This window comes from Lotus japonicus, chromosome 6 (genome assembly GCF_012489685.1).
Source record: "Lotus japonicus ecotype B-129 chromosome 6, LjGifu_v1.2".
In the NCBI taxonomy this organism is placed as follows: Eukaryota; Viridiplantae; Streptophyta; class Magnoliopsida; order Fabales; family Fabaceae; genus Lotus; species Lotus japonicus.
In genome coordinates this window covers 54,763,766-54,771,787 of record NC_080046.1, presented here as the reverse complement: position 1 = coordinate 54,771,787, position 8,022 = coordinate 54,763,766, and the positions used below count along the sequence as shown (strand labels likewise).

The 8,022-nt window shown below is 35.7% G+C and overlaps 1 long non-coding RNA gene across 2 annotated transcripts; it reads left to right on the top strand.

Moving 5' to 3' along the window:
- Positions 1-328: 328 nt before the first annotated feature.
- Positions 329-3,958, top strand: LOC130725860 (uncharacterized). Of its 2 annotated transcripts, none has more exons than XR_009014628.1 (5): positions 329-616; positions 1,763-1,824; positions 2,179-2,314; positions 3,116-3,235; positions 3,387-3,958. It is a non-coding gene; the product is annotated as an uncharacterized LOC130725860 (long non-coding RNA). The 2 variants fall into 2 exon arrangements; XR_009014629.1 differs by having other exon boundaries at positions 1,717-1,824.
- The last annotated feature ends 4,064 nt before the right edge of the window (positions 3,959-8,022 follow it).

Below are 8,022 nucleotides of genomic sequence, written 5' to 3'. Positions count from 1 at the left end.
ACCGAACTATCCGTCGCTATTAGCGACCGATTTAGCGACAGTTGTATTAGCGACCGACTTTACCGTCGCTAAAAAGTATAGCAAAAATAATAAATAAAGTAGCGACGGTATTAGCAACTGATAATTTAGCGACGTCGCTAAAAAGTATAATAAATATAATTCACAAAGTATCCTTTTAAAAAAATGTTATACCTTGGATTCAAACGCAGGATCCACAGCAATCATAGTTACTGACTTGCCAGTTGAGCTATTTAACTTCCTTAGTTTTGTTTGCGTTTAATATATATATTAATTAATAAAACGTAAATGTTATCAAAACTATGTGTCAATCTACCAAATCATACCCTCTGCTTCTCTACTCTCTCTCGCTCACTCTCTTCTCGACGGCGCGCACCTCCATCGTTAGGGTTCCTCTTCATCGCTCATACCTCCATCGTTAGGGTTCCTCACCACCGTGCTTCAATCAATCAAACCACACCTTCCTTCTGCTGCTTCGTCTTCACCATCGCTTCCATCACTCAAGCTCGTGTGGGTTCTGCTTCTTCTTCACCGAGCCCGTCCGCTCCAGCGCGACTGCATCCCACGGCGCGCCGCACCTTCCGCTGCCATTATCAAGGTTTGGTTTGTAACCGATATTTTTCCTGCAATTTTCCATCTTCTGTGCTATGTTTTTTCTTTTAATTGCTATGGAAGCCTTGATCGGAATCGGATTGAATTGCAATTTTGAAACATGTCCGGGACTGGGAGTATTCACCCTTGGCTTTCCATTTGAAAGCTGCTATTTAGGTGGACCCACAGTGAATGCTTTGTTCTGGTATGGAATTTGAATTCACATTCACTAGTAAAGTAAAGTAGTAATAGGAGTCATGTTTGGATATCTGTAAGAGATGATGGTGCAGTGCTTAGACGGATTAAAGCATTTATGCTTTGTGTGAAGGATTCGGTTAGGGATGGATAGGGACTTTGTTTATATATATTGAACATGGTTAGAATGTTTTCTTCCCATTTTGGATAGCTGAGGTTTGTAGATTGAACGAATGGGTTTGCTTATTTATTTGCTTCTTTTGAGAATAAAAGCTGAACAGAACAGAATATTAAAGTGTTTCAGCTTTGGCAGCTGGGACCGTGGAAATTTGGTGAGAAATGTCTTTAACAAGTCATGTGCAATATCTTCAGCAAGCTGTATAGATGGATTTCTTTGAGCATATGCCAGGGTCGACAATTGCTGCACCAAAAAACTGGAGTGCATGTCAGCTGGTGGCTAAAACCAACATCACCGTTCTTTTTATTTTCATTTGCTCTTATATTTGCCATTTTTTGTCAAGGCTGTTGCTGTGAAAAGATCAGCCAGCCGTGCATGTTTTCTTTGTAATTATAAATTTTTGCATGGTATGTATTTCAGAAGTTAATTGAAAAAAATTGAATGCCTTGAGTGTTTTAGTTTAAAAAAAAAAAATTGCTATGGAAGCCTCTGATTTTTTCTGAAAACTGCAATTTTCTCTTTTTATGAATGGTATGTGGAGGAGGAATTCTGGTTTTGTTCCATTGCTGGTGTTGTTACAGGATGGTTTGGTCACGTTTTTATGGGTGTTCCAAAGTTTGTAAGGCCATAAGTTTTATTGGATTTTACCATAATTTCTTTTAGATTTAACTTCAAATAGACAGTTTGTTGCTAGATTAACTAATCTATTTTTTGTTTTGTTTTTGGTTTTTTAGCTTCAAACTGACAGTATTGGGTTTGATTCCTATTCGGTTAATGCAGTACGGGGACACTTCCCTTTGGAAGCAGAGGCATAATGACCATGGGATTGTCTTTCATATAAGGTAAGGGTGTTGGCTTTCTAGCAGTTACACAATTGGTGTTATGGTTAGGTTGATGTGTTTGCTTCTAGATTGAATATGTTCATTAAAGAAAGCATTGACCCTGAAAAAAGATGGAACGTGATGTTGATGTCACACCCAACAAGTACATGCTTCAATTAGTTTCTCATAAACATTATGATGTGTGTGATTATATAAAAATAAATTCTCACTGTTTCCTTTTTCTCAACTATTGACAAAGGTTTGCTACTTGCTTAAATTGATGTAGTCAAGTGTGAAAGTTTTTCTGAAAATGGGGAAGTTTTTCCGGAAGCTAATATTGGTTTCTTAACTTTACAATTTTGGATGGATGTCTAGGTGCTGGATATTCATTAATTCACTGCTGAAATTGACTCCAAGTAACTTCCCAAAGGTGAATGGAGGAAAGAAATAGAATCTGTTGTCGGCAAGTAATATAAGAAGGAAAGATAGAGAGAGGGCAAGTGATATAAAGGTACAATAGTTATGTTTATTTTTACATATATATGACAATTGACAAGTATAATTCATATATTAATCGATCATATTTAGTATTAAACTACAAACTACAAACATTTACATGGAACATCCATGTTAGACTGTTTGGTAGCTTGTTCTGGTTTATGTGCAAGATGGCTTCTAAGGAAGTCCAGGACTGATAGCTGCTATAGAAAAATAGAAATTGAAGTTAATTCATAATAGCAGCATAAAACTAACAATAAAGAGCTAGAGAGGAAATGAAAGCATTTTTTCTCTTCAAGCATTTTTTCTCACTAAGTTAACATATATGAATGAACTTGCTTCTCCTGATTCTATGATAATACTATATGCAAATGGATTTTCTAGAGTTTTTCTTTCTTTTTCTTGCTTTGGGTGTAGTGTGCCATCGCCCCAGTTCTCTTCCTGTTCTGATTGTAGTGTGCCATCGACCTAGTTTTCTTTCTTTTTCTTTCTTTTTCACTAATCTGGTTTTTGGGGCTTATAAAAAAAACTAATCTGGTTTTTGGGAAGGTGATAATGTGTTATATCATCTTTGCTTATCAAATAAAACTTGCAGTTAGTTGGGGACTTGGATTGAACATTCATGTTATTTCATTTTCTTACTTTTTTGTAAGTTTGTAATATCTCAGATTCTCATTGGTTCTAATACATAAAGTAAATATTTAATAAGCACTAACTTAGTGAGTTTGGTTAAAAGGAAAAATAGGGAACCATGCATATAGTCTTCAATGATGGGATAAGTTCTCTTTCCTCTAAACTATGCTTGTGTTTGCAGGTTTTTTGGTGGATGAGAGTATGAATGGGTTGCAAACTCTTTTACATGGTTTTTAAATTTCTCCCGCAAATGGTCACTTGTTGATGCTCTTAAGTCAAATACTTTGATCTTTTGCCTAAGGTATGTTATTTAAGTTCTTAACATTGGATGTGTAATGCTAGTTTGTTTGTGTTGTCATGGATTGAATGTTGTATGGACTAATGTCATCAATGGTTGTTAGTTGGAGTGTAAATATGTTGTATATAATATTCAATGCTTGATTATATGACAGAATATGGACATCCGTCAAATTCGCGGTTGGATGTATAATAGAACCATACCTAGCCAAAGGGAGCATACAAGTGCATTTTTGAATGGACTAAATGAATTGGAGTGATGTGGCGTGATGTGGCTGGCATGAAAAAGGGTAGAATATATGGGTTGGGATTGGAGTCCACTGTTATCAATAAACAATATCATGGCTCATGTTCTTCATCATCTGAATGGGTAAGAAGATCAGAATTTGATCAATTGAGAAACACTATTATGGAGGAGACTCAAAGAATGGTAAAACAAATGATGGAAGAAAGGATGCAACAACCACCAATGCCAACCCCAAATCAAGAGGAGTTAGAAACTGATGAGTCAGAGAATGAGGAGGATCTTGGTGCTTTTCCATGAAAACTTTGTCAAGCTTTGTTTCTATATTTAATGTAATAGACTATGCTTAATGTAATAGTAATCTACTAGACTAGTTTAAGTAGTTCATGGTATACTTTTTGTGATGATTCAGTGATGAATTTATGTGGATATGTTAAGATTGTGTGTTTTGTGATGATTCAATGATGATTATGGTTATATTCATATTTTTAACACTAAAAAAATCTGTCACAAAACTGATTATTTTTGTTAATTTTATATTTATTACCGTCACTGAACTCATCGCTAACTTTTTTAAATCTGTCGCTAATTTCGTCGCTATATTATAGCTGAAACCGTCGCTAATTCCGTCGCTATATTCCGTCGCTAATTCCGTCGCTAATTCCGTCGCTAAATTCCGTCACTAATGCAGTCGCTAAATTCCGTCGCTAATGCAGTCGCTAAATTCTGTCGCTAATTCAGTCGCTAAATTTCGTCGCTACATCGGTTGCTACAAGTCCGTCGCTATATCGGTCGCTGAATCGGTCGCTAAATCGGTCGCAACATTTAGCGACGAGTGAAATACCAACCAGCAAAAATCAGTCGCAAAATCGGTCGCTAACGGTTTTAGCGACCGATTTAGCCCATTTAGCGACCGATTTGGTCCGTCGCTAAATGACTGTTTTCTGGTAGTGTACATGGAGAATGTTGCTGGGGAGAATTCAGACCCGTGATAATTTGCTCAAGAGACATGTCTTAGTTACTGCTGCAGATGCAACGTGTCCTCTGTGCGGTTTGGAGGAGGAGTCTGGTTCACATCTGCTCTTTTCGTGCTCTGTTTCAATGGTGATATGGTATGAATGCCTCAACTGGTTGGGAGTTTATACAGCTCAAGTCCCGGACCCAAGGATTCACTTGCTGCAATTTTCCTCAATTGGGAGGAGCAAAGCCCAAAAGCTAGGTAAAATTTCAATTTGGATGGCAGTGATATGGATAATTTGGCAGTTGCGCAACAAGGTTATTTTTAATGGTGGAGTAGTGGATAAAAATCAAGCTGTAGAACAGATTCAGGTCTCAGTTTGGCAGTGGTTGAGGACACGGCTAGATGGTTTTTCATACTCATGGTATGAGTGGAAATCCAATCCACGTAGCTGTCTGCTATCTATATAATGGATGGGTTGTCATGGGGTTAATTGGTATGTGAAATGGCTTGGTAGGTTCTGTTTGCTAAGGATTTGAGATTGGGATTAATGGTGGGGGATATAAATTCTGGTATTTTCCTATGGAATGGCAAAATGTGAATTTAGCTCTTGTTTCAATTTGAAGGTGCATTGTGTGATCAATTGGTTTTGGACAAAATCAGCTACTGACAAAACAGAGGGTGGACTTCAATATTTGTTCAAGCTGTGGATTTGGGGTTTGGGTTAATTGTAATTTCCTCCTTGGGGTTTCATTTTGATATTATGTAAGAAGAACTCTTTTCCCTTCGCCAGGTTTTCCCAAGGGGGTTTTTCCTGGCAAAATTTTAATGAGGCTTGTTATCTAATGTCTTTCCTCAAGGAGGAGGGGGGGGGGGGTTATTTTGGTGCTTGAGGAGCTGGTTTTTGTTTCTACTGCTCTTTCATGTTGTCTTTTATTTTCTCCTTCTTTATCTGTAACTTTCTGTGTTGGGTTGAAGTACCCCTTGTACTTTATTTCTATATATTCATTTGGCTTACCAAAAAAAAAACTTTATTGAAGGCTAAATCTTAAAGAAGACTTTTTACAAACACTTGGTGTGCATATTTTATATCACTTTTTTTTCAAGCAAAACACAAGCACCACAAATTCAATCTCATATAATCAGACCTATTAAGCAACAAACAAGATAATTGAACCAATAAATTCAATTTTGAACTCATGAAAATTTGAATATCCATAAAAAGTGATACATGAGAAAGTGAATAGCAAAAGGGAAAATTAAAATAGAAAAATTCTAAATGTTGTACCACTTAAGCAAAATCCCTTGTTATTTTTCTATGCTTTGTTTGAGTTGTTTCTTCAATTAAACAAATCCTATTAGACAATGAAATTTTTTTCTCTTTGACCTTTGCCTTGTATTTTTCCTTTCTCTGTGCTTCTGTTTCACGACTTATGTTTCTTTGTTTTTAATTAAATTGTAGTTTCCTCTTGTTTTTAGATTATATACTAGTGTCTTGTGGGACCCACAACATGTGTTATTAAAAGAAAAAAAAGAACAGGTGCTCTATAAACAAGGGGTGACTAAGTATAGGGAAGTGACCCCTATGCTTTATCAAGTGTTGTGTCTAGATAAGGGGTGACTAAATACTGCTTCAATTTTTTTTTTTGAAAATGTTAGGAAGCCAGGGGTGACTAAGCACAGGGAAGTCACCCGTGCTTCCGCCACAGGTTCGACCCAAAAGGTGGTGGAGAATGAAAAGAGATAAAAAAAAAATGTCACCCCTTTGTGGATGGAGATGAGGACCACAAAGAGATGCGCGAAGACAATCCTGATCACCCTGCCTTCGAGTCATGTGGTTGAATGACTTTCTAATACTCCCTCCGTCCCTAATTATAAGCTAAAGTTGTAAAAATCACACTTATTAAGAAAGCCTTAATTGATGCATTGGTTTTCAAAAAAAATGTACAACTTTCTATGTTTACCCCTATTTATGATAACACTTTTTCATCATTGTACTACTAATGGTGGTGCTCCACTACCAATAAATGCAAGGGTGAATATGGAAAGAAATATTAACTTTTGCAAGGTTAGCTTATATTTAGTGACACAAAAAAAATCTCAATGTTAGCTTATAATTAGGGACGGAGGGAGTAATATATATATATATATATATATATATATATATATATATATATATATATATATATATATATATATATATATATATATATAGGGGAATGCTAACTTACTCCCACTTGATTTTGTGAAGGAGTAAGTTAGCACTTAACACCTTTTCATTTTGGACAAAAGCTACCCTCCTCTTCTCACATTTAAAAAAACTTAAGTTCTGGGTTTTTGGTAATTTTGGTTATCCAAATTTTTTTTATTTAATTTTAAAACTTAAAATTCTCTCTCATCATTTAATACCCTTCTCTTTCTTTTTCCTTTTCCTCTCGTTCTCCTGCTTCTTTTCCTTTCTCTTTCTTGGTCCTCTTTTTCAATTAGATTCATTTTGAAGAAGGAAAATAAGCTGGATTTCTTTTTAAATGAAATGATGGAGAAGACTGAATGGAACTGCAGATATGGCTTGAAGAGAGAGAATTGGGAGGGGCTCCTAAATGACGTGAATGGCAAAGGGGCTCCTAAAACCCAAAATTGAATTGTAGAAACAAGAATGAGTAGTGGAAGGAGCCTTTTGGTTCTTGGAGGTAGCAGTTGCAGAGAAATGGGAACCGATTGAAGACAAAGAAAGGTGGAAGAAGGTGATAAATGAGGAGAGAGAAAAATTGAGATTTAAAATTAAATAAGTTTGGTAACCAAAATTACATTGGTAGCCCCACTTTATTGTCTTAAAGAAGAAAGAGAGTTGGAGTTTTTTGTCCAAAATAAAAAGGTGTTAAGTGCTAACTTACTCCTTCACAAAATCAAGTGGGAGTAAGTTAGCATTCCCCATATATATATATATATATATATATATATATATATATGAGATTGTGCATGGTTGAGTGACCTCCTATCCCACGGGCATTAATTGTTCAATTTCTAATCTTAGTCTTTTTAGATAAGCAAAACTTGTATTAAAGGAGGTACAAGGGGTAGCCAAACCCTCAATATAAAAGAACAAAGAAGAATAACAATTACAATAAACAAAACAGGGGAAAAAAGAGCTAAACCAACATAGGAAGCAAAACCAAAAACCAAGGTACGTCTTGCTATCATATCAGCTTCTATCATCCACCGGTCCCGTTCAGATGGTCGAATTCAAAATACAAAATATTATTTTAAAATTGGGACGAGATTTATTCTATAAACGTGAAAATTATAAAGAATATACTCCATAATATTGTGAATAGACAACATATAGTATTAAACCCATAAGTTACTTAGGTGATTAACTTAAACTAACATTAAGTCTTGGCTTGAATGGTAAAAAAACTATTGTTCCCATACTATTGGGTTGTCTCGGATTCATCGGATATTCGATCCACAAATCTAATACCGAACCGATAGTTGATCGGATAGAGTAAAAAAATCCGAACCAAATCGAACCGATGATCAATCCAACCCACCATAATTTTTTTTCATAAGCAAGTTTATTATTGAGAGG